Here is a 25,524-nt window from a genome sequence, read left to right as displayed (position 1 = left end):
TGAACAAAGCAGACATTTGATTTACCATCTTTTTTTCTTTTTGTTTTTGGAGACAGGGTTTCTCTGTGTATGTAGCCTTAACTGTCCTGGCCTTGCTTTGTAGACCAGGCTGTCTTCACATTCACAGAGATCTGCCTGCCTCTGCCTCCCTGAATGCTGGGATTACTGGTGTGTACCCAGTGATTTACCATCTTCTGCTGAGGAAAGAATAATTAAAAACCACCAAGTAAAAAGGTGGAAAGATGGTTCATAGTCACAAATCCTTGTAATCCTAGGGCTTGGGAACCTGGGGCTGGAAGATCACCATGAACTAGAGGCCACCCTGGGCTACCTAGTGAGTCACAGTTCAGCCTGTGCTACATAGTAAGACATTGACTAAAAAAAAAAAAAAAAAAAAAAGTTGGCATGATAATAATAGAAGAGGGTGATGTTTGATGACAACTTTCTTTCCATACTTGAATTACAAGAACAGGATAGTATGATGAATGGGGGATATCTTCCACAGTCTTGGGCATTTGAACACTTGGTCCATGGGTAGTGGCACTGTTTGGGGAAGTTTAGGAGGTATGTCCTTGCTAAAGAACGCATGTCCTTTGGTGGGCTTTGCGAGCTTAAAACCTAGCTCTGCTTGCATTTGGCTTTCTCTGCTTTGTGCTTGGGTTTTGAAGATGTAAGCTCTCAGATTCCTGCTCTGACTGCCACACCTCTGTTCTTCCATCATGGACTCTTATCCCTCTGAAACTTTAAGAAATAACGCTCTTCCTTAAATTGCAGTGGTCCTGGTGTTTCCTTACAGCAAGAGAAAAATAACTAACAAAGCTAGTAATGGAGACTTCCGTGGAAAGAACAATTATGACAGAATACCTTTAGGTGTAGGGCTGAGTATGGTGGCTCACTGGAGATTCCACCACTGGGAGGTAGAGGCAGAAGCATCAGGATTTCAAGGTCAGCTTTGGTGAGTTTGAGGCTAGCCTGAATCATATGAGACCCAATCTCAAAGTCTATTGGTTTGGAAACAAACCAATAGAATAAGATAACTTTCTAGTACTATTTTTGTGTTCATGCATGCATTATGTATTTTTAAAAAGATTTATTTATTATTTATACAATACTCTGCCTGCATGTATGCCTACATACCAGAAGAGGGCACCAGATCTCATTATAGATGGTTGTGAGCCACCATGTGGTTGCTGGGAATTGAACTCAAAACCTTTGGAAGAACAGGCAGTACACTAACCTCTGAGCCATCTCTCCAGCCCTGTGAGGCATTTTCTTAACTGACTGATGTGGGAGGGTCCACCTCACTGAGGGCAGTGTCACCTCTGAGCAGGTGGCACTGAACAGTATGAGAAAGCAAGCCAAGCAAGCCATGAGGAGCAAGTCAGTAAGCAGTGTTTCTCCACTGTTTTTGCTTCAGTTCCTTCCATGGTTCCCCTCAATCTAAGATATATAAGTTAAAAAAACAAAAAAAAACCCTTTTCTCCCACAGTTGCTTTTAGTCAGTGCTTTATCACAGCAATAGAAAGCAGAGAAATCAGGTCTTAAGAAGTTAATCTAGGCTGGAGAGAGGGCTCAGTGGTTCAGGGGACTGGCTGCTCTTCCAGAGGACCTAGGTCTGGTTCCCAGTTTCTACATGGCAGCTTACAACCTCTTATAATTCCAGTTTCAGGGATCCAATGCCTTCTTCTGTCTTCACAGGCCAGAAAAAAACTGGAGTCAGAGATGACTGTGAGGGGCCGTGTGGGTACTTTGGAAGAACATTTAGTGCTCTTAACTGCACAGCCATCTTTCCAGCTCTAAATAAATTTAAAAAAACAAAACAAACGCCAATACAATTATACAAAAAAAAAAAAAAAAAAAAAAAAAAAGGAACGTAACTTTTCATAACTCAGCTGGAGCAATCTTTAATGGTGGTGGGAGAGATTAATTTGGTTGATTTTTCTGTGGTTGGCTGTTGGTTAGTTTCATGGAACTTTTTTCTTTTTTTCAAGACAGAGTTTCTCTGTGTAGTCCTGGCTGTCCTGGAACTCCATCTGTAGACCAGGTTGACCTCGAACTCACAGAGACCCACCTGCCTCTGCCTCCCAAGAGCTGGGATTAAAAGTGTGCACCAACACAGACTATTTTTTTTTTAAAGGGATGGAGAAATTCTGGGGGTTTGGTTCTCCTTATTTGTCTTTGGCAAAGCGGGGATTTGTGCTAGGCACAGATCTGTGTGGGGTACGCTTCTGAAAGGCATGCAATAGTCAGTGTGACAAAGGAGAGAAGCAGGAAGCTATGCACTCAGTGGGTAGCATGCTTGTCTACAAAAGGCATCTCATTCTGTGTGGAAATTCTGATGAGTGAGCTCGACCCAGCAGCTATGGACCAGTCCCAAATGAAAGATGGTGTTACTGCAAACGATGTCATCCACAGAGTGGAACTCTTGATCTGATACCAGGCTGTCTTTGATGTTACACTGTTCAGCTCTTGGGGCTATCCAATGAACTGAATGACATGAGCTGAAACTGATTGGACTAATCATGTCAGTTCGAAATGAGAAGTTTCATGTGTTAATCTTTGAAAGAAACTGAAGTCATCCTTCCTATGGTGACCTAATCAGGACAGTTGGGGAAGTCTTGAAGCCAGGAAAATTAGTGACAACCCTGTTGATCAGAGTTCTGAAAGTTGCATTGCTCTTCTTAATTATTTGTAAAATTTTTACTTGTGTATACATCTTGCTTGCATGTATGTCTGTGCATGACTTCTGTGCCTGGCACCCACAGAAGCCAGAAAGGGGCATTAAGAGTTCTCAGAACTGAAATTATACATGGTTGTGAGCTGCCAGGTAGGTGCTAGGGATTAAACCTGGGTCCTCTGGAAGAGTAGCCAATGCTCTTAACTGCTGAGCCATCTGTTTTTGGTCTCTTAAAAAAAAATCACAAATTTTGCCAGCTGGTGGTAGTGCGTGCCTTTCATCCCAGCACTTGAGAGGCAGAGGCAGGTGGATCTCTGTGAGTTTGAGGCCAGCCTGGTCTACAGAGTGAGTTCCAGGATAGCCAGAGCTAAAACAAAGAAATCCTGTTGGGGGGGGGGGGGGGGGGGAATTACATTTTATGGCCAGATGTGGCAGTGCACACCTTTAATCCCAGTACCTGAGGGGAGAGGCAGGTGGATCTCTCTGAGTTCAAGGCTAGCCTGGTCTACAAAGCAAGTCCAGGGCAGCCCGGGCTACACAGAGAAACCCTGTCTCAAACAAAACAAAACATAAAACAAAAAGAGAGAAAAGATGACATTTAATATATTCATGTGCCACATCGTGTAAGTAGAGATCAGAAGACAGCTTTCTGGAGTTGGTTCTTCGACCTTGTAGGTTCTGGGAAAGAACTCGGGTTCTCAAGTATGGTAGCAATGCCTTTATCTGCCAAAGCATCTCGTTATCCCTGCACAGTGTTTACTTCAGCCCAGAAGTAAAGGTTTCCAACATTCTGGTTGCCAGGGTGCTCCATTTAATGATTAAAATGTACACTTACTGAGTATTGGGATTAAAGGCATACACCACTATGTCCAGCCTGTTACCAGTTTTCTTCATCAGCTGCAACAGCAGCAGCTAAGAAAAATGGAGGAAAACACACACATGCACACACACACAAAGAGAGAGAGAAAGCCAGAGAAAGAGCAAGAGACAGAGAGAGAGAGAGAGAGAGAGAAGACACAGAAAATGGTGGCTACTTTCTAGATGCTGACACTGGGCCTGTGCTTTCCGAGAACATCACCTGTAAGTTGCGGAAAGTCCTGTGTGCCACAGCAAGCGAAGATGTGGGCATTGTGGGGACCCAGAAAGGAGGGAAATGGTAGACAGAGACACAAAACTCTGGGTTCATTTCAAGAGTGAATTTTTATTTTTCCCACTGAAGTTTAACCTGGCTACCAGAGATAGCATTGTAAGCACAGCTTGACCAAACAGTACCTTTGACCCCTTATCTGAATTCTTCTTCCACACTTTCCTGCAAGTATCTTTTACCTCCTGTCTGAGTTCTTCCTTTTGCATTCTCTGTACTTTTGGCTTTGTTTTGCTCCCAAGAACATTCCTCCAGGGCTTTGCCTCATGCCTGCAGACAACGGGCCATATCTGGGTCAAGGTTTGTGCTTGAGGAAAGAATTACAGATCATCTGGATCCCAGCACCTGGGTGTAATGATACTGCAATCATTCTGAAGTGTATGGATTATTATTAGAAAGAGTTAGGTGTCTTGCTTGCAAGCTCTCTTCTGTTTGGATATTCTAAGCCACTCCTGTTGTAAAATGGAAATACATGCAGAAAACATATGAAACTTTACAACACTTGTGAAAATCCTTGATTCTGTTTATGCACAGCATATTTCTGCAAATATCATCCAAAATTCCCCACAGACATGGCTTTCATCCTCATTAAAGTTTTACCTCAGCTGGCCATCTGGGACTGTTGTATTGTTTTCAGATTTTTACATCTAGTTATGTACAATTTCTAGAACACATTCTCTATTAATATTATTAAAAACACAAATTTCTAATTCATAAGGGTATTTTGCAATGGCAATTTAGTTTTCCTTCCACTAGCTGACTCTAAACTGGGTGGTGGTGGTGCATGCCTTTAATCCTGGGATTTAGAGGGCAGAAGCAGGCGAATCTCTGAGTTTCAGGCCAGCCAGCCTGGACTACAGAGGGAGTTCCAGGACAGTCAGGACAACAAAGAAAAATTCTGTCTCTAAAAAAAAAAAAAAAAAAAAAAAAAAGATTTCTTTAATTTGTGTACTGCCATTTTAATAATTGTTCTTATATTTGTTGCCCTATCATTAGCTTCCTCACTTACCATGCTTTTCTCTTCCCAACAAAACAACCCCCCCCAAAAAAAACCAAACCTCAAAATCAAAAAATAAACAAAACCACCACCACCACCACTCCCCAAAACCAGAGAAAAAAATAAAATCTCAAAAGATCAAATATAAAACAAACAACCAAACAACCCCCTCCCCCAAAAAAACTTTCCCAATTTAAGGCGATACGTTGTTGTACAGTGGGTTTGTGTACTAACCTTATACCCAGGCCCCTGGGCTAAATAATTTTCTTTTAGGGGCATGGGACTGTCTTAAAAAAAAAAAGAAAGAAAGAAAAGAATTCGGCCCCCCGTGGTGATTAGCAGGGAGGATTCCTGGAGACTAGTGGACTGAGATGCTGTTGAAGACTATGGAGGTTTAGGCTCCGTGATGCTCTTCGGGACTTTTGTTCTACTGGAGTACCACGCCTTGCTTGCTCAGCAGTGCCTCCGAAGGACTTACCACTAAGTCAAAGCAGGCTCATTAACTACAGTCACAGGAATGTTTACTTTTAGCAGCCATCGCCACCGATTTCTAGTGTGTAAATATGGGTTCGAAGGAGAACCTGTGGCTTGTGAATGAAAAGTTCTGTGATCCTAAGATGTACGTGAGCTGTTCTGATTTCACCTGTTCCTGGTCAAATGAATGGCTGCCCAGAATAAGGACTATCCAACTTCCTCAGATAGTCAGGGTAGCAAAATTATAAACAGATGAAACAACACAACATTCTGAAAATATTTAATGGGAATGGACTAGAAATATAGGCTTTCAAGAGCTGTCATCTTATTGGCAGTATTTGCAAATAGTCTGGGACTTGAGCAATTGAGAAAAGCAAACTTGACGGACTTTTCTATTTACTGTCCTCACAGTAGCTTAATAGTTTCTCAGATGCTGTACCTTGTTCTTTCTCTAGTTATGAATGAAACACTGCTGAGTGTTCCTGACAGAAGTGGTTAGGAGAGTTTGACTTTTAAGCACACTGTTGATCAAATGTTTCATTGAGGAAGCTGTCAATCAGCTGTACCAGCCTGATTCTGTAATACGCATAACTCCTAATGAGTCAGTTTGCCCTATTTCCAGGAACAATGCTTAAGGTAGATTTTATTCTTGAATAGTAATGCAGATTTGATGACATTCGTTGGCTTGAGGTCTGATTCCCAACCCCCAATCAAGAATTCTAACGTTGAAAACTTGGATAGATTTGTGGAAAAAGCCTAGGAAAAGAAAACTCTGAAGAGTCATTTGTCCTAGAGTGGTCAGATGAGAGGAAATTTTGGTGTCATAATTTCTTCTTTGCTTTTGGCCTTTGGTCAGTTGAAATGTGTTACTGTTTCACAATGTAAGCCTCGGTAAAAGTTTGCTTACTTAAAAAAAAAAAAAAATCAGGGGCTGGAGAGATAGCTCAGTGGTTAAGAATATTGGCTCTTCCAGAGGACCCAGGTTCACTTCTCAGCACCTACACAGTGGCTCACAACCCTCGTAACTCCAGTTCTGAGATCCAATGCCCTCTTCTGGCCTCCACAGCCAATGCATGATGTATGCACAGGTCTTTTTTTCCATGAAAACCACCTAAATACATAAATGCAATGCCTGGTGCCTGTGGAGGTCAGAAGAGAGCATTGTATACCCCGGATCTGGAGTTAAGGGATGGCTGTGAGCCTCCAAGTGGGTACTGGGAGTAGAAACCATGTTCTCTACAAGAACAAGTCCTAACCACAGAGCCAACTCTCTAGCCCCACCACACACTACTTTTTACTATATACACAATTAAAAATAATTAAAACAATTAAACATAATAAACAATTAAAAAGAATAAAGCTCATTAAAAAGATCTAGCTTCAAAACCAAAATGAGAGCAAAACAAAACAAAATTCCAGCTATGACACAAAGCAAGCAAACAAAACAAAACAAGAAAGACAGAAAGAAAAGACAGAAAGCATGATGCTAGAGCAGGGTGAACCTCTAGTCACACAGGTGGCATTTATAAGCCAGGCGGAGGTGGCCCCTGTAGTCTCAGCTTTTTTGAGAGCCTGGGCTTTCATGGATGGCCTGGGAAACAGTCAGACCCTTTTTCAAAACAAACACAGAAGACTTCAACATCCAGAGAGAGAATGCTTGTGATGAAGGAGGGAGAGGCTGAAATCAGCAACTGCCAAGTCACGGAATGCCAAGAATTTCTAGGGAATCACCAGAAGGCAGAAAAAGACAGGAAGGCGGCTCCCTACAGGTTTTAGAGGGGCATGATCCTGTTGATCCCTCAGAACTTTTTTGAGGTGTGATTAAACCCAGGCCTTCATGTATGCTAGTCAAGGAGCTGGACCACTGAGCTATTTCCTCAGCCCCCTAGAGCTGTGAAACAGCTCATTTCTGTTGTTTCAAGCCATCCGGCCTGTGGCATTTACAGCAAGCCAAAGCAAGAATAACTGACAGAGATTTTTTTTTTTTTTTTTTTGTGGGACTGACTGAGCCTGAGTTCTCATACACACAAGGCACACATCTGACCACTAGGCTACATTTCCAGCCCCATTTTTAGTTTATTTTAAGAAAGGGCCTCAGTAAGTTGCTAGGCCAGCACACTCTATAGCCAAGATGACGTCGTCTCCTGTCTCAGAACCCACAGTAGCTGTGAGTACGAATTACATCACCACGCCCAGTTCTTGTGTTTTTAACCTACATTGTTTTTTCATTTTCTCTGTTCACCATTTTAGATACCTTCAGCTGAATCTTCTTCTGCACTTGTTCTTTGATGTACCTAATGTGATCTAAGTTTTAAAGATTAGTAATTCTTTTTTAAAACAGGATTTATTTTTATTTCATGTGCCCTGGTGTTTCACCTGCATCTACATCTCTGTGACAGCATCATATCCCCTGGAACTGGAGTTACAGACAGTTGTGAGCTGCCATGTGGGTGCTGGGAATCGAACCCAGGCCCTTTGGAAGAACAGTCATTACTCTTAACTGCTGAGCCATCTCTCCAGCCTAATCAGTAATTCTTTTAAATATTTATTTATTTATTTATTCTGTGTGCATGTGTGGACACATGTGCCAGAGAATGCATCTGAAGTCAGAGGACAACTTTAAAGGGTTGGCTCTCTCCTTTCAAAGTGTGGGTCCTGGGGATTGAACTCAGATTGTCAGGTTGGCAGCAAGCACCTTCGCCCATTGAGCCACTTTTCTGGTCCAAATTTCAGTAAGTCTGAGTTTCTCTCTCTTAATCAGTTTTCTTTCTTTTATTTACTATTTATACAGCATTCTGCCTGTACGTGTGCCTGTGCACCAGAAGAGGGCACCAGATCTCACTATAGATGGTTGTGAGCCACCATGTGGTTGCTGGGAATTGAACTCAGGACCTTTGGAAGAACAGCCAGTGCTCTTAACCTCTGAGCCATCTCTCCAGCCCCCTTTTAATTAGTTTTCTATCTATTTTGGTAACAGACCATCTTAGTTTTTTTAAAAAAAATTAATATATTACTTTAGACAGAGTCTACCCTATACCCAAAGTTGGTCTCAAATTCTAGATATCTGGGTAGTTCTCCTCAGCCACATAAGTACTGGGATTACAGAAACATGGTCTACTTTTTTTTTTTTTAATGATAGGGTTCTTTTGTAGCTTTTGTGGGCTTCAACTCCCGAGTCCTCTGATTCTCATCTCTTCCTCCTAAGTACTGGGATGGGAAGTGTGTACCACCAAGACTTGACAATGGGTCTTAAGTTTAACTGTATGTGTGGTCACTCACAATAGAGGCTCCATTTCCAAACCGTCTACAGGCAAGGAGGGGCCACATACTAAGTTGTCACATCAGATATATGCATTACGTGTGTGCATAGCTTTTAGAGAGTTGTTTCTTTACTTTGTTGTTGTTGTTGTTATTGTTGCTTTTGGTAGTGGACATTCAACCTAGGGCCACCTGCTGAAGAACCAGCCTTCCTCCATCTTATAGTAAAACCAAATTAGGTTCATTCCTACTTATGATTAAAGTTCTCCTTCTCAAGGACTGGGCTATGCCCCGCCTGAAACCTTAACTGCAAATGGTTCTGTACTGCCTGCTTCAGGAATGGCACTACTGTCTTTACTTCAGAAGGTCATGTGACTACCCAGTTATGCCCACCTTGCAACCAGGTCTTTGTTTCAGGAGGTCCTTAGGACTAACTTGTTACGATGTTCTGCTCCTGTGACTGTCTATTTTGCCTGGCAGATTCCCCATTTGGAAACCTCCTACTCCTGAGCTATAAAAGCCTTGTCTTCCTCACACCCGTGCTGACCCCTCGAGCCCCATCTTAGGGGGAGGCGGCCTGTGTACACAAAGAAGCTCACTCTGCAGCCCAGGGTGGCTTCACACTCGTGGCAATCTTGCCACTTCAGCCTCCTAAGTGCTGAGACAGTGTTTTGCTCTGTATCTCTGGCTGGCCTACAGTTAACTCTGACTAACATGTTGAGCAACTTCTCAAGTTCTTTTTGGCTATCTGGATGTCTTTGGAGAAATACCTATTTAGATTCTTTTCTCATTTTTAAAATGTGGGTTGTCTTTGTATTATTGAGTTCTTGATAGGAAGAGAAATGATTTACAAATTGTTTCCACAAATCCATGCTGCCCTTTTATATATCTTTAGGCACTTCCCAAGTGGTGTTTATTTTATTTTGAGACAGGGCTTCACTAAATAGCACAGGCTGACTTCATGCTCAAATCTTAGCATCTGGAGTGCTGGAACTATAGGCACGGGCCACTTTATTCAGGCTTTTTGATTTTTTGGATAGTGCCTCCATTAATTGGTTAGTGATGCCATACCACAGACTGAAGATGAACTCTTTGAGGATTATATGAATTTCAAAGAAGCCTAACTCAACCCATACAACTCTGTCCTCTAGACCATTCAGATGTATGTCCCTCTCAAATGAAAAATGCATTCTCTTCATCCCAGCCGACCTTTCACATTCACATGAGCTCTTAAATCTTATCTACCTAAATATAGGTTAAATAGGGTATGGTGTCTATAGTTCCAGCATTTGGGAGGTTGAGGGTTTGTAAGGTATCACTTGAAGACCAGTCTAGGTAATACACTGAGATTCCCACCCCACAGGGAGATGTACTAAAAAAAATTCCCCAAATAAAAACAAAATGAAGAGAAGTGAAACAGCCTTAATAAAAAACCTGAATGTTGCAGAAGCTGAAAAGTTTTTACCACCAACTTGGTATCACAGATGGAAACTTCCACATTATAAAACCCTGCTTTACAAGCCGGGCGGGGCGGTGCACGTCTGTGATCCCAGCACTTGGGGAGGCAGAGGCAGGTGGATCACTGTGAGTTCGAGGCCAGCCTGGTCTACAAGGTGAGTCCAGATAGCCAAGGCTACACAGAGAAACCCTGTCTCCCAAAAAAGACAAAAACCCCAACTCAACCCAAACAAACAAACAAAAAACACTGCTTTATGTGCAAATCAAAACTATTACATGAGTCCAGCAGTGGCACATGCCTTTACTCCCGGTACCTGGGAGGCAGAGTCAGCTGATCTCTGGGTTCAAGGCCAGCCTGGTCTACCAAAACCCAAAACCAAAACCAAACAAAAAAAAAAAGTATTGTATTGTTCCAAAATGACCTTCGGAACATACTTGCTGAAAGAGGTGTACATGAAATAAATTAACTTTGTGTTTAGACTAAGTTCCATCCTCATCTCTGTATTCAATGGTAGGGTGCACACAGAACAGATGTTTTTATTCCAAAAAGACAAACTGGAGAAAAGAAAGGGGGCCAGGTGCCAAGCAAATATAAACCCTAGTTTTCATGGTAGGTGTAGTGTCACATGCTTGCAGTCTCATCATTTGGGGGAATGAACCAGCCACTGTTGATGTCCTGAATCCCAGGACATCCTGGACCATCAATCAAACACAGAATAATAATAATAAAAAAAACCAACAAGGAAAACCAGACCCCCCCCACCCCCCAAGACAAGTTCTTTTTTACTATCCAGAGAAGTATCTGGAAAGATATTCAATGAAGAATGGCTTTTCGAGGCTGGAGAGATGGCTCAGAGGTTAAGAGCACTGCTTGCTCTTCCAGAGGTCATGAGTTCAATTCCCAGCAACCACATGGTGGCTCACAACCACCTATAATGAGATCTGGTGCTCTCTTCTGGTGTTCAGGTGTACATGCAGGCAGAACATTGCATACATAATCAAATAAATAAATCTTAAAAAAAACTTAAAAAAATAGCTTTTCATGGGTGAGCACCCATGGAATATGAGATATCTTAGAAATGGAATATCAATTTCTGTCTGTCGGTCTGACTGTCTGTCTCTGTGTGAGTGTGCACATGCAGAGGCCAGAGTAGGACGTCACTTGTCTTCTACTGCTCTCCGCCTTGAGACAGGGTCTCTCACTGAGTCACAAGTTCATCTTTAGCCCAGCAAGGTGGCGCAAGCCTATAATCCTCAGCGAGGCAGAGGCAGGTGGACTCCTGAGTTCCGAGGTCAGCCTGGTCTTCAAAGTGAGTCCAGGGGACAGACAAGGCTATACAGAGAAACCCTGTCTCGAAAAACCAAAACCAAACCAAACCAACAACAAAAAAAGTTCATCTTTTTTGCCAAATTTTGGGATCAACCTATCTTCTCCCCAGTGCTGCTGTTACAGACACTAGAGACACTCGCAGCCATGCCTGGATTTTATGTGGGTCCTGAGGATTCAAACCCAGGCCCTCATGCTTGCGGAGCAAATGCTCTTACCCACTGAGCCACCTTCCCAACTTCAGAAATGAAATACTTGAAGATTCTTCTCCGGCTGCTGTACGGTCACCTTGTCTGGCTGCAGGCCAACGACTGCTTGTTATGCGTTGGATGTGCTGGAGGGGGTCAGTTCAGCACGCCCGGGGTCAGTTCATCACGCCCGGGGCTGAAATGATCCCAGTGCGCTCTGTGGGGGAACAACTAGAGAAGCTGGGAAGCACAAAATAGACTTTGGTGAATGAGTGTGAGTACTACAGATGGATGAGGGGGATGTTAATGGGATTATGAAGAGTGTAAGCTGGTTAATTATGATGGTAGGAGGTTAGGGATGAGTAAGACTAGGCGTTTTAAATTAGCTTGATAAAGCCTTGGGAGTAGGGGGATGAGTAGAACCCACACCGCTCTTGGATTTTCGGCTCAAGAGAGGCTCATCTACATCTTAAAACTGGTAACTGTGTGCTGACCTCCCCACACCTCTATTTTTTGCCTGCACTTGACCAAAAGGAAAAGGTTTGAGATTCGGCACCGGAAAACTAGGTTGTCTAAAATAAGGTAGCAGCTGCTTCGTAGTTCGCCTCGCTTGGTGTGAGGGCTAAATAAAAAAAGGTAATGTGGTGAAGCATTTGGCACAGCGCGCGCACCGCGTGTGGACATCAGGTTCCGCCCACGCTCTTCCTCCCCGGCATGACCGCTGCAGAAAAGCCACCTCCCGAGGCGAGGGTCTTTCACGATGACCGCCTGGCCAGGCCAGATGACTCAGAGCATGGCCTTTTCAGCAGCCCTCATTCCGCAAAAGCCAAGGGTGAGGGGGCAAGCCAGCCTCTCTCGGACAAAGGGCGACAAGCCCAGCGCTATTTCCTAAGGTGGCGGCGGTCCCAGGGTTCGGGTAACGGGCCTGCCAAGGAGGGGGCGGGGCGACTCCAGGTTTGGGAAAGGCCACTCCACTCCTGGGGCTTCCAGCAGTCCACGTCCTACGGCAAGCGGGAGGAGACAAACGCCGCCCCTCCTCGCCCGCACCTTCCTCGCTCGCTCCCGCAGCCCCGGCTCCCGGTGGACGCTCGGCCGTGGGTGTGTGGGTGTGTGGGTGTGAGGGGCGGCGCTGCGCGCGGCGCCACCCTGCCGCGGCGCCCCGTTACCTTCGTGGCCTCGAGGCGCCGCGCTCCGCGCTCCCGCCGCGCCGGGTTTCTCCCCCCAGCGGAGCCGCGTCGCGGGGCGCGTCCCAGCGGAACCAGGGAAAGCCCGGCGGCCCGCGAGAGCGGGGGGCGGGGCGAGGGCTCCGCGCGGGCGCCCGGGGGCGGGGCTAGGTGTGCGCGGGGGGCGGGGCGTGGTGACGTCGGGCGCGCCGGTCGCGCTGTGGCTGTGGCGGCGGCGGCGGCGGCGGCGGCGGCTGTGGCAGCGCTGGCGGCAGGGTGTCCGGGAGGCGGCAGCGGCAGCGGCAGCGGCGGCGCTGAGGAGAGTAAGGCGGCCGCGTCGGCAGCCGCTCGAGCGTCAGGCGGAACCTCCGGCTGCCCGGCGGTCGCAGGCGCCGAGGCGTTTGCCGTTTCCTACCGGGCTCGGCGCTCCCGGCCCTGGCTGGGCAGGGCAGAGCGCCCCTGGGGAGGGGCGGAGCAGTAGGTGAGGCTTCGGGACCCTTCCCCCTCCTCTGCGGGCTGGGGGTGGGAGGGAGGATGGGGAGGTCGGGAGGGCGGACCCCGCCCCGGCGCACGCGAGCCCACCGGCGGCCGCGCCCTGCGGAGCTCCGGGATTGGGCGGGAGCGAAGGCGCTGGCGGCCGGGATCTCTGCTGGAGGTGGGAGGTGGGGGCTTCTGGCGCTCCGAGATCCGGGGGTGGGAGGCGTGATGTGGGGAGACGGGGGAGCCCTGGAGTTGGGGTGCGGCCAAGGTGGATCCGATGCAGAATGTTTGAAGATGATCTTATTATTTTGGGACCTGCCGAGCTAGGAGAGGAGAGGTTGTATTTCAGATGGAAAATGAAGCGTGGATGTTGCCTTCGAGGTAGCTGGAGGGGCTGCTGCAGCAGATCTCACGTTGCCACTTTGGGGGTTTTGCTTCTTCTTGGCCGGTTGAGTGGAAATTGCGGAGGAAAGGGAATCACTTTGCTTTGACTTGGGGTGGGTGAATTGTGAGCGTGAGTGAATCAGGCTTTACACCCAAGAAGGAAGATGTTGGTGTCTGGTCAACTTCATTCTGTAGCAACCAGGAGGGAGTATGTGTCGTTACTCTTCGCCCCTTAAAATTGCTGTCTATCAGTTTTTTCGTTTTCTTGCCTCCCCCCACCCCCGTGCTTGGTCTCTTTGTACCGCTTTTGATTTTTAGGTTGACTGCTTAAGAAAAGGCCCGGGACTCAGGTAGTTTCTTTGCCAGGCAGTTTCAGAGTATAGTTGCAGGTGGTTGTGCTTGATTGCTTTGGGTGGATAAAGCGAACTGTGAACAGTTCTGTTGGGAGGTGATTGTATGAAAATGGCCTAAGTGTTTTAAAGTGCAACTGTGTCTTACACCCTGGTTTTCGATAGATTTTGATACATTTTGTGTTTATTGTATCCATTGTATCCATTGTAGGTGTTTTTTTTTTTTTTTTTTAAATTTAAAAAGATGCATTTTGTGTGCACACATGTATGGCCCTGAGCGCTCCCTCTTTGAGGTCAGAGGACAGCTTTTGGGACTTGGTTCTCCCACTGTTGATTGCTGGGATCACACTTCGATTGTTAAACTTGTGTCATGAAAGCACGTTTACCCGCGTATCTGGCTGTCCCTATTTTTAAAGAAATTACTTAATTTATTCCAATTTATTCACCTTGTATCCCAGCTGTAGCCTCCTCCCTCGTCCCCTCCCAATCCTGCCCTCCCTCTGTCTTCTCCTCCCATGCCCTTTCCCCAGTCCACTGATAGAGGAGGTCCTCCTTCCCTTCCATCTGATCCTAGCCTATCAGGTCTCATCAGGACTGTCTGCATTGTCTTCCTCTGTGGCCTGATAAGGCTGCTCCCTCCTCGGGGAGGTGATCAGAGAGCCAGCCACTGAATTCATGTCAGAGACAACCCCTGTTCCCCTTACTAGGCTACCCACCTGGATACTGAACTGCCATGGGGTACATCTGAGCAGGGGTTCTAGGTTATCTCCATGAATGGTCCTTGGTTGAAGTATCAGTCTCAGAAAAGACCCCTGTGCCTAGATATTTTGGTTCTGTTGTTCTCCTTGAGGAGCTCCTTCCCCTCCAGGTCTTTCTGTCTCCCCTTTCTTTCATAAGATTTCCTGCACTCTGCCCAAAGTTTGGCTCTGAGCCTTGGCATCTGCTTTAATACCCTGCAGGGTAGTCTTTCAGAGGCCTTCTGTGGTAGGCTCCTGTCCTGTTCCCTGTTTTCTTCTTCTTCCCAGGTCTATCCCCTTTGCCTTTTTGAATGGGGATTAAGGCAAGGGCTCACTCTATTCTAGGCTGGCCTCCAATTTATTGTGATTCTTTTTTCCTAGCCTTCCAAGATTAGACATGACCTACCAATCCTGGCTTTTTTGAAGACCGTTTTTATTTTCAGGTGTACTTGTTGCATTTTTTTTGGAGGGGGTGTTTAAGACCCGATTTCTCTCTCTAGCAGCCCTGGCTGTCCTGGAACTCTCTTTATAAACCAGGCTGGCCTGGAACTCACAGAGATCCTTCTGCTCCTGCTGGGATTAAAGGTGTACGACATGACATCTGGCCTTATTTCAGTCTTTATTAAGCATTTCAAAAATGAAAGAGAATTTTTTTTTTAACGTGGGTACCTCTATTTTCAAGGAATATTATCAGAATCAGGTGATTTAGTCCCTTGTGGGAGCATGTATCTCACTTTGTTTGGGGATGTTACTGAGAGTGAATGTTGTTCATCATTTCTGCATGTCTGCATTTCACACGTTAGCACAGTGTGACAGGATGAATCACTTTTGGATTCTTGTTCACTATTAGATGATAGTAGGCACATGCCTTAGCACTTATGAGTTAAGCCATTTCTTGTTGAGAAAACAGGTCCTTTGACGGATATATATCTTAATGCAATGAGAGGCACGACTCTCAGTCGTTCACTTACGGAAGAAGAGAAGCTGCCACAGTAGCTTTTCTAATGCTTACCTCATTTATTTGGGGAAATGGTCAGGGGAGTTACGTATCTGTAATTCAAGAGAGAAAAAATAGGTTAAGTTCAGTAGTTGGAGATCACTGCCTGATTTCCATGCTTCCATGAGCATATTCTGATCTATTGGAAAAAACTGCTTGTAGAGACTGATGGGATACAGAATTGATCAAGTGTGCAGCTCAGTGTATACTCATGAAATAAGATTAAGCGATCTCTACGCAGACGTTGAATAATTGGTTGCTACGGTGAGCAGTTGCAATTTTAAGTTAGCGGGGAACAGAACCTGCACATTTGCCCTACCCACCCCCCTTTGGTCTTTTTGAGACAGGGTCTTACGATGTAGACCGGGCTTTAACAGAGAGCTTTGACTGCCTATGGCTCCCAGTTCACTACTATGTCAGGCTAGCTTTCAGTTTTGAAGATTTGACTAGGTGCTGGCTGGGGGGAGGGATCTGTGTTCAGTCGGTAGTGCCCTTGCCTAATGTGCAGGAAAGCCCTAGGTTTGATCCCAGCACCAAAGGAAACAAAACCCAAAAGATGTTGGGTGAAATTTGTGTACATATACTAACATTTACATAGTTAATAGTGAATTGTGATTTTTAAAAAAAGATTTATTTATTTAGTATATATACAGTGTTCTGCCTGAATATATGCCTGCACGCCAGAAGAGGGCACCAGATCTCACTATAGATGGTTGGGAGCCACCACGTGGTTCCTGGGAATTGAACTCAGGACCTCTGGAAGAGCAGCCAGTGCTCTTAACCTCTGATCCGCCTCTCCAGCTCTGAATTGTGATTCTTGTAGAAATAAAGTGGTGTAATTTGGTGGGTAGAATTAAAAACCAGTTTAGAATTTCTTGTGACTGAAAAAATTCTGCATTTTATTTTATTAAGCCAGATCTATTACTTGGGTGCTGGAGAGATGGCTCAGCAGTTAAGAGGTCTTACTGCCCTTCTAGAGGACCTGAATTTGGTTCCCGGCACCCAGTCAGGCTGCTCACAGTTGCCTGTAACTCTAGCTTTAGGGGATCTGACTGCCTCTTTGGGCCTCCTGGGCACCTGCACTCACATCCACACCATTCACACTCCCCATAGGCATAACTAAAAATAAATAGTTTTTACTAGCCGAATGCGGTGGCTCACATGTGTAATCCTAGCACTTAGGAGGCTGAGACTGGAGGACTGCCTTGAATTTGAAGCCAGCCTGGTCTACATGGGTGAATTCCAGGCTTTACTGAGCTCCAAGTGTAGAGTTGTCCTTGTTTCTTTTCTAAAGTTGTTTGCCTCTCATTCCCCATGCTATCCTTGTTGTGTCCACTTAAGTTTTTCTTCATTGCTAAAGTCACAGAGAATTATGTCAGTTTTGGAATTCAGCAACAAACTGGAAATTCTAAGTCAGGGTTCTCGTAGAAGCAGCTGCCGCTTGACGCCGTTTAAGCTTTGCCGGGAGGAGTATGCGAGTTGTTAAATGTACTTTATATACAAGCTATCAGGAACAGCAATGGAGAAAGAGCAGTATGTGTAATCAAATAATTCGTCATCAGCTCTTTTGGGCTATGATTATGGAATATAATTGGGCTGCGTGATGCTTGAGGTTTTCCATGTTTTGGAGTGTCAATTCTGGAATTAGACTGTTCAGTCCTGGCCTTGCCATTGTATAGTGTAGGGCACATTGCTGCTTAACCTACATGTTTTCTCTCTCTCTCTCTCTCTTTTTTTTTTTTTTTTTTTTTTTGAGACAGGGTTTCTCTGTAGAGCGTTGACTGTCCTGGAACTGACTTTGTAGTTCAGGTCCACCTGCCTTTGCCTTCTGAGTGCTGGGATTAAAGTGTGTACCATGCCCAGCCTTAACCTTAATTTCTTAAAAAAAAAAAAAAAAAAAAAAGATGTATTTTATTTATTTATATATGTGAGTTTGTGTATACCACATATGTGCAGAGGGCTAGAGGGCATTGGATCTTCTGGAACAAAAGTTGTTGTAGACTATTGTGAGCTGCCTGATGTAGGTGCTGGGAACAGAATCCAAATCCTTTACAAGAGAGTAAGTGCTCTTAACTGTTGAGCTGTTTCTCCAGCTTAATTTCTCAACTTTAACCTCTGCCTAAATTCTTCTGAAAAATTAGAATAATAGCAATAGTATTTAGTCTTTAGGATGGCTAAACCAGTTAATTAATGTAAGTAAAACAGTTTTGACACATGATTAGCTTGCTTGTTAACATCTTTTGAACTTCATTCCTTGAGAATTATTTACTCACTCAGTTAAAATATACATATTGAAGGCTGGATGTTTGAGTAGGTAAAGGCGGTTGCTACCTAGCTGAGCACCTGAGTTCAGCTCCCAGGACCTACATGGTGAAGGGAAAGAAACGATTTCCCCAAGTTGTCATCTGGCCTCCACATGATCACCATGGGACGTGTGCAGCTGTGCACACACAAACACAAAATAAATAATTATTTAAGAACACACTTTGAGCATGTATCATGTGCCAGGTGTCCTAGGTGATAGGACTCCAGTAGGGGACAAGGCAGACAGAAATCTGAGCTCTCATGTCGCATTTATTCTAGCTGAGGAGACATGATAAAATAAGTAAATGAATAAATTCCATTTCCTTATTAAAAGAACGTTAATAATGGAGGTTAATAAACAGTGCCTTAGTTTCTTTTCCTGCTCCTGGGTTAAACGTCCTGACAAAAGCAGCTTTGGGGAGCAAGTATGTGACCTGTAGTTGCACGGGGTACAGTTGACCGGGGTGGGGAAGACAGGGCAGCAGGAAGGGACGGCATGGTGCCAGGAGCAAGCCGCTTGTAGAGCGGTGGGAACGACGAGTGTTGAGTAAGGTAAGGGAGCCGGCGTGCTCTGGCTTGTGTTGGAGAAGGCTGCTGCTGCCGCCGCGTGAGGCTTCAGGACAGCGTGGGAGCTAGGAATAAGCACGGTAGGCTGGAGATTGTGCTGTGTTCAGATGTGAATGGCTCTGACCAAGTGCCAGGAAAGTGAAATGTGAGCATAGACCGAGGGTGGGTAAGTTGTAGTGATTGAATATGGGATGGGAGCAAACCAGAAGCTTAAAGAATAAGGGTCTTGCTTGATCAACTAGAAGAACGGAGTTGCCCTAATTGAGATGGAGATAGCAGTTGAAGCATGTTTGGGGAAATCCTGGAAGTTCAGGGCAGATATCCAGGAACAGTAAGCTATTTCATCTGGTATTTAAAGTTGGAGAGTGTTGAGAGCATGAGGGAGTAAATTTAGGTAGAGAAGAGATCCACACCTCTGAGCTGTGGGGACTGACTCACTTATGTATTCACCCTACCACAAAGTTAGTATGGTTCTAGGTATTTTTTAGGCACTGGGAATGCGATAGACTGCTGACAAACGCCTCTACCTTTGTGGTCCTTACCTTACCCCAAACGGTGAGACACCCTGGAGGAATGAAGAGGAAGAACCGGCAGAGTAAGGTGCTGAGTGGGCAGGAAAGCCAGGGGAGTGTGACGGAAGGAAAAGAAACCATCGACTCTGTCATTGTTGGATGTGTCAGAATGTCGGGTCAGAGAACTCCTTGACTGGAATGTCTAGCAATGCAGATGACTCAGTACCTTGGTGTGAGGTAGATGAGACAGTTACAAGTGCCATTTAGTTCTTTTGCTTGCCTGGATTGATAGGAGAGTTAAAGATGAACAGTGAAATGAAGATGTCTGTGATTTTACTGTTTTTATCTACATATATTATTTTCTGAAATAGTACATGTACCATATAAAGATCTCGGAAAGGTTTCTTTCGTCCCATCTTAATGTTTCCTGAGGGCAATCACTATTTCTCATTTTTTTGTTTGCTCAAAATTAAAAAAAACATTATTTAATTGTATGTGTATAGGTATTTTGCCTACTTTTATGTCTGTGTACTGTACGTATGTGCCTTTGTGCCTGTGGTTTCCAGAAGGGAGTGTTGGATTTCTTGGAACTGGAGTTACAGGTGGTTGTGAGCTGCCAGTTGGGTGCTGGGAATTGAACCAGGTTCTCTGCAAGAGCAGCAGTGCTCTTAACCACTGGATAATCCCTTTGGTTTTTTTTTTTTTTTTTTTTTTTTTTGAGTCAAGGTCTCACTCCCTTTTCTGGACTAAATAACGATCCTTCTACGTCCACCTCCAAAGTGCTGGGATTTCAGGCATCTATTACCATACCTAGTTTTTGTTTTCTTACCAGTGATATTCTGTGCAATTAAATGTTATTTAGTCATTCTAAAATTGCATCAAGAACTATTTTGTTCTCTGGCCTAATGATGAATTCTGGCTTTATTTTAGAAGAGAGTATCTAGTAGATAGTTTTTGAACCCTTATCAAGAGAAATAGGGATCACTAGGGCTCCACAGGGATTCAGTGAGTCACACTAGATGATATCAGTTTTATAGAATGATATGGTTACATTGAATAAAAGTAATGTGGTTGTTATGTACTGGACTTCAGCTACATCTTTTCATGCTGTATTTATGGAAAATATGAAGAAAATCCTATATTTCATAAGAACAGTGACTATCTGTCCTGTGTTCTCTACTGAGCAAATAATAGGTAGTCACTGTATTTGATGAATGAATGGATAATAGTACAAGTAAATGAATTCACAAGTGATTGAATGGCTGGAGCCAGAAAATAGAGTTGTTTACTGAGGATGGATGGAGAGTTTGAAGAACTGATGTTAAAGGCCTCATTCATGTGTGTATTGTGGTGAACGGGATGGGAGGGGGGAATTGGGTGCTGGGATTGGGCACAGAGCATAGCCAACACTGTGCGTTGGTGCCTGTACATCCTGAGATGGTTGTTAGCAGCCGGTGAGGAGGGAGAAGTAGAAGACTGTGGTGGCTGAGCAGCATGAGCCTCAGAGTAACGGTTTTTCATGAGGGTGTAGGAATCATGGTCTGGCAAAGGCCATTTCTCAGTATTGGCTGTTTCCTGAGGGACTGAAAGAAAGCTATGTGACAAGAGTTGTCTTGCTGGAAAGACAGTTTTCAGTTAAGGCATAGAGATAGTGAGAACATTTTGAAGAATCTAGAACTTCAGCAGACTTCTCAAGAAAGTATATGTTCTCCATTGGCTTCTTACCATTTCTTAACCTAAAAAGTCTCTTCTTGACAAACTCTACAACTCCATAGTTAATTGTTCTAAGATGCTCTCAGCTTTGCAGCCAAACTTTGTTGTTTGGTTTAATTTAGTTTAATTTTTTTTTTTTTTTTTTTGAGTCAGGGTTTTATGTAGCCCAGTCTGTCTGGCCTCCAACTCACTATGACCTTAGTTCTTGATCCTCTCTTTTACCTACTCTTTCCAAATGCAGGAATTCCAGGCTAGAACCAACATTCCCAGCTTTAGAGCCAAGCTTCTTGGGAAGAGTTGTCTACATTTATTGTACTCTTCCATTTTTCACCTGTGATCTTTCTTCTGTGTCATCTTTATGATTTCGCTGAAACTTAAAATAGCACATGATCATAGTTGTTTGTCTGGCCTTGTATTTAACCCTTTAGCAGCTGTACCCGTGATCTCTTGCTACATAATAAATGACCCACAAATATAAGATAAGAAAAATTTCTTTGATAGTTTCTGTGTCAGAAGTCTGGTTGTATTTGGTGCCTCTGATTTAGGGTCATCAAAGATATTCAGAGTATCTTTTCCAGGTGCTTATTATCATGGAGGTGAAGGCTCTGTCAAATCTTCTGTTCATATTTTCTTGGCTTGTTTGTCTTACTAGGAAGAGTTCCTTATCTTGCATTTAGTTGGAGAGATGGCTCCCTGATTTAGAGTGCTTGCTGTCGTGGAAGAGGGCAGAGTTCAGACCCTACCACCCATCGGGCTGCTCACAAACCTGGAACGTCAGCTCCAAAGGATCCTTCTTGTCTCTGTGGGTATCCATATAAACACACACATAAATAAAATAAAGTCTTTAAAAATAAGAATAATGTTCTGAATAAAAGATACAGGTCCTCCGTCAACTACATGAATTGCAAGTACTTTTTCCCCACCTGTCACTTTTTATTTTATTTCCTTAGTGACTGCTTTTAAAGAGTAAAACTTTTAACTTGTTGGTTTTTTTAATTTTGGGAAACAAGGTCTCCCTATGTAGTTCTGTATGTCCTGGAACATACTATGTAGATCAGGTTGGCTTCAAACTTAAACTGATTTGCCTGCGTCTGACCCCACACCCCCAATCCCTGTCCCTGTCTCTCCAGGTGCCGATGAACCAAAAAGGGGAACAAACTACTGATAAATTTAATATTATAAATAGCCTCAAAATGTTATGCCATATGAAGAAATAACTGACTTACAATTTTATTTATGAGAAGTTTACAGGAAAGTCAGTCAAATCAGTTGTGACTGGGTCAAGGGAGAGACTGAGGATTAACTGAAAGTGAATATAAGAGCCCAGGCTGGCCTGCAACTCAAATGTGTAGCCCAAGCTGGCCTCAAACTCTGTATCCTTTTGCCTTAGTCCCCCGAGTGCTTGGTTTACAGGTGGGTGCCACCATGCGTGGCGTAAGAAACTTTTTTGTGTTAGTTGAAGTGTTTTAGACATCGTGATGGTTGTATAACTCTACAAACTTACTAACATATCAACATATACTACAAAATGGTGTCTGAATGATGACTTAATAAAACTATTTAATTCTTTTTTTTTAAGATTTATTTATTTAGTATGTGTACAATATTCTGTTTGTACGTATACCTGCATGCCAGAAGAGGGCACCAGATCTCGTTATAGATGGTTATAAGCCACCATGTGGTTGCTGGGAATTGAACTCAGGAGCTCTGGAAGAGCAGCCAGTGCTGTTAACCTCTGAGCTATCTCTCCAGCCCAATAAAACTATTTAAAATGTTTGGCTGTGGGCCTGCTGGGCCTTCCTTCCTTCCTTCCTTACTTCCTTCCTTCCTTCCTTCCTTCCTTCCTTCCTTCCTTCCTTCCCTCCGTCTCTCCCTTTCTCCATTCTTCCCTTCCTTTCTTCCTTCCGTCTTCCCTTCCCTTCCCTTCCCTTCCTTTCCCTTCCCTTCCCTTCCCTTCCCTTCCCTTCCCTTCCCTTCCCTTCCCCTCCCTTCCCTTTCCTTTCCTTTTTTTTCAGTTTTATTTATTATGTATATAATGTTCTGCCTACATGTATGCCTACATGCCAGAAGAGGGCACCAAATCTCATTCTAGATGGTTATGAGCCACCCTGTGGTCGCTGGGAATTGAACTCAGGACCTCTGGAAAAGCAGCCACTTCTCTTACCTTCTGAGCCATCTTTCTAGCCCCATTTTCATTTCAAGTTGGAATAGTTTTGTCAGATTAAGAACTGTATTGAGCGGCTGGGTGGTGGCCCATAACTTTAGTCCTAATACTCAGGAGGCAGGGACAAGGAAATCTCTGAGTTAAGGCCAACCTGGTCTTCAGATCGAGTTCCAGGACAACAGGGGCCACACAGAGAAACCCTGTGTCAAAAAACAAACTAATAAAACATCTGTATTGAGGTGGTGGTTCATACCTTTAATCTCAGAGGCAGAGGCAGGCGGATTTCTGTGAATTCAAAACTAGCCTAGTCTACATAGTGATTTCCAGGAAAGCCAAGACTGTATAGAAGAGACACTGTCTCAGACAGAACGAAACAAAAAAGAACTGTACTGAGGGCTTATGGGATAGAGGGCTCAGTGTTTCAGTGCTTGCCTATCATGCTTGATGCTCTAGGGTTCAAGCAGCATAGTAAAGTAAACACACAGGCGCTGTGGATATAACTCAGTGGTAGAGCGCTTGCCTAGCATGCCTGAAGTTCTGTGGTAGATGCTCAGCTCCTTATTAATTGGCCATGATAGTATAAGGCTACAGTTTCAGAACTCAGGGAAGAGGGTGGAAGTTCAGAGTTCCAGGTTTATACTCAGCTGTATAATGAGTTAAAGGCTAGCCTGGGCTACATGAACCCATGTTTCAGGAAAAAAAAAAGAAGGGTGGTGGTGGTGGTGTACATGCTCACACACTAATTTCCTCAAAAGATAAAAGGAAGTTGAGTCGTAAATTAGAATTTGCTTGGAAAAACACCTGGAACAGGTTGCTTAAAATCACTTCTTTATAGCGTGGAGTGTTGAGTTGTTAAATATTATTCCATTGTTGTTTTTCACTTCTCAGATTGTCATTTTAAAATTACATTTATTTGTGTGTCAGAGAGACAGAAAGACAGAGAGACAGAAAGATGGACACGGAGAGCTTGCGGAGGTCGGAAGACAACTTGTGTACTTGGTTGTCTTCCACTATGTGGGTCCCAGGGATTGAACTCAGGTTATTAGACTTGATGGCAAGCAGTGGGTCATTCCACAAGTCCTTTACTTGTTTTTTTACTTTTTGTTTGTTTTTTGCGGCATTGTCTTGTTAGGCTAATGGAATTTGTGCCGTCTCCCCTCAGCTGCCCAGGATGCTGGGATTACAAGTGTGAGCAACTACATTAGGGCCAGTAATGGTTTGTAGTTCTTTTCTTTTGCAGCATTCCTACACATATTTTGTTATATTTATGCTATTATGAATAGACTTGTTTTGTATTACAATTTTTTTTTTAAGAAATACAGTCTCACAACGTTTAGGCTGGCCTTAACCTAGATGTAACTTATGCTGCCACCTCAGCCTCCTGTGCCAGCCTCCAAAGTAGCTGGGACTGCAGGCCTATGCCGCTGTGCCTGGCTTTTATATAAATAATTTTACTTATTCATTTAATAAGTAATACACATACCCCCCCCACACATGTTGTCCCCACTATTAGTCCTGACTAGCTTGAAACTCACAGAGATCTACTTCTGTCTCTTTGAGTGCTAAAATTAAAGGAGTGTGCCATCATGCCTGGCTTAATTATTTATTTCTTGGAGCGTGGGTCATGCTTTGTAGGCCAAGCTAATTTCATTTTGTGATCTTGATTTCATGGCAATCATCTTTCCTTAGCCTCTCTACTGCTGGGAGGACAAGTGGGAATCTGGTTGGAAATAAAATTTGCTTTCTGTTTACTTTTGCTGTATGGAGACAAATTGGATTTTCTGTATAGGCTGTATTGGCAGCCTTAGCCTAATAACTTACCTGTGAATTCTCTTTGGTGTCCATGTTGTTTAATGTGTGAGTTGGTACTGTTTTGTCTTTGCGATCCAAGTACCCTTTCTACCTTTCTCTGGCTAGGATTTGTAGCATTTGATTGCACAGAATGGTGATGAGAGATGTCTTTGCCATTCTCCTGTCTTAGAGAGAACTGTTCGTCTTTATCTCTGTAAAGGTATGATAATGTCAAGCACAAGACACACAGAAGGCATGGTGAAGCCTACACCTGATAAGATGAGCCCATTTAGATTTAGCAGTTTAGTGTGGCAGCGGCAGAAAGAACAAACCAGCGTGCTGGTGCTCCGGGCTTTGTGCCCGTCATGAAGGGTAACAGAAGCTGAAGTATCTAATTGTCATCTTGGGGACATACTGTTGGTAAGAATCTAGTTCTAGGTTGCTGCTTAAGAGGTCCTCCTCCCCCAAGATCTCTTGGGATAATCTGGCTTTTAATTCCTGATCCTACTTTCTCCACCTCCTTAGTCCTGGGATTAGAGCATGTACCGTCATGTCCTACTCTGCTTGGTGGTTTTTTATGCCTCATTAGGCTGCAGGAGGCTTCCAGAGGGCCAGAGGAAAGCTGTAGGAGATAACTGCCTGTGTCTGGGTTTTCTTTTTTAACAAAGTCTTTGTCCTCAAGTTGGAGACGCCCGTGACTCATCCTGTGTGCAAGATCACAGGCATGTGTCCATTCCCTGCTCAGGTAGCAGCTCTTTATTGGCCTCCTATTATCTTCTGCACTGGGATTCTATACAAGCTATACCTTCCAAAGCACCTTGGGAGCTAGTTCTCTACAG

General features: G+C 44.2%; 1 protein-coding gene across 8 annotated transcripts in view; it reads left to right on the top strand.

Moving 5' to 3' along the window:
- Positions 1-12,928: 12,928 nt before the first annotated feature.
- Erc1 (ELKS/RAB6-interacting/CAST family member 1) overlaps positions 12,929-25,524 on the top strand; it is a 269,824-nt gene continuing 257,228 nt past the window's right edge. For all 8 annotated transcript variants that reach the window (XM_055604168.1, XM_055604166.1, XM_055604167.1 and 5 more), the window contains exon 1: positions 12,929-13,167. The gene's annotated coding sequence lies outside the window, so the exon portion shown is untranslated. The remainder of the gene's footprint in view (positions 13,168-25,524) is intronic.

The sequence above is a fragment of the Psammomys obesus genome, unplaced genomic scaffold, assembly GCF_907164565.1.
Source record: "Psammomys obesus unplaced genomic scaffold, mPsaObe1.curated_primary_1811, whole genome shotgun sequence".
Lineage (NCBI taxonomy): Eukaryota > Metazoa > Chordata > Mammalia > Rodentia > Muridae > Psammomys > Psammomys obesus.
This window is presented reverse-complemented; position numbering and strand designations above follow the sequence as displayed.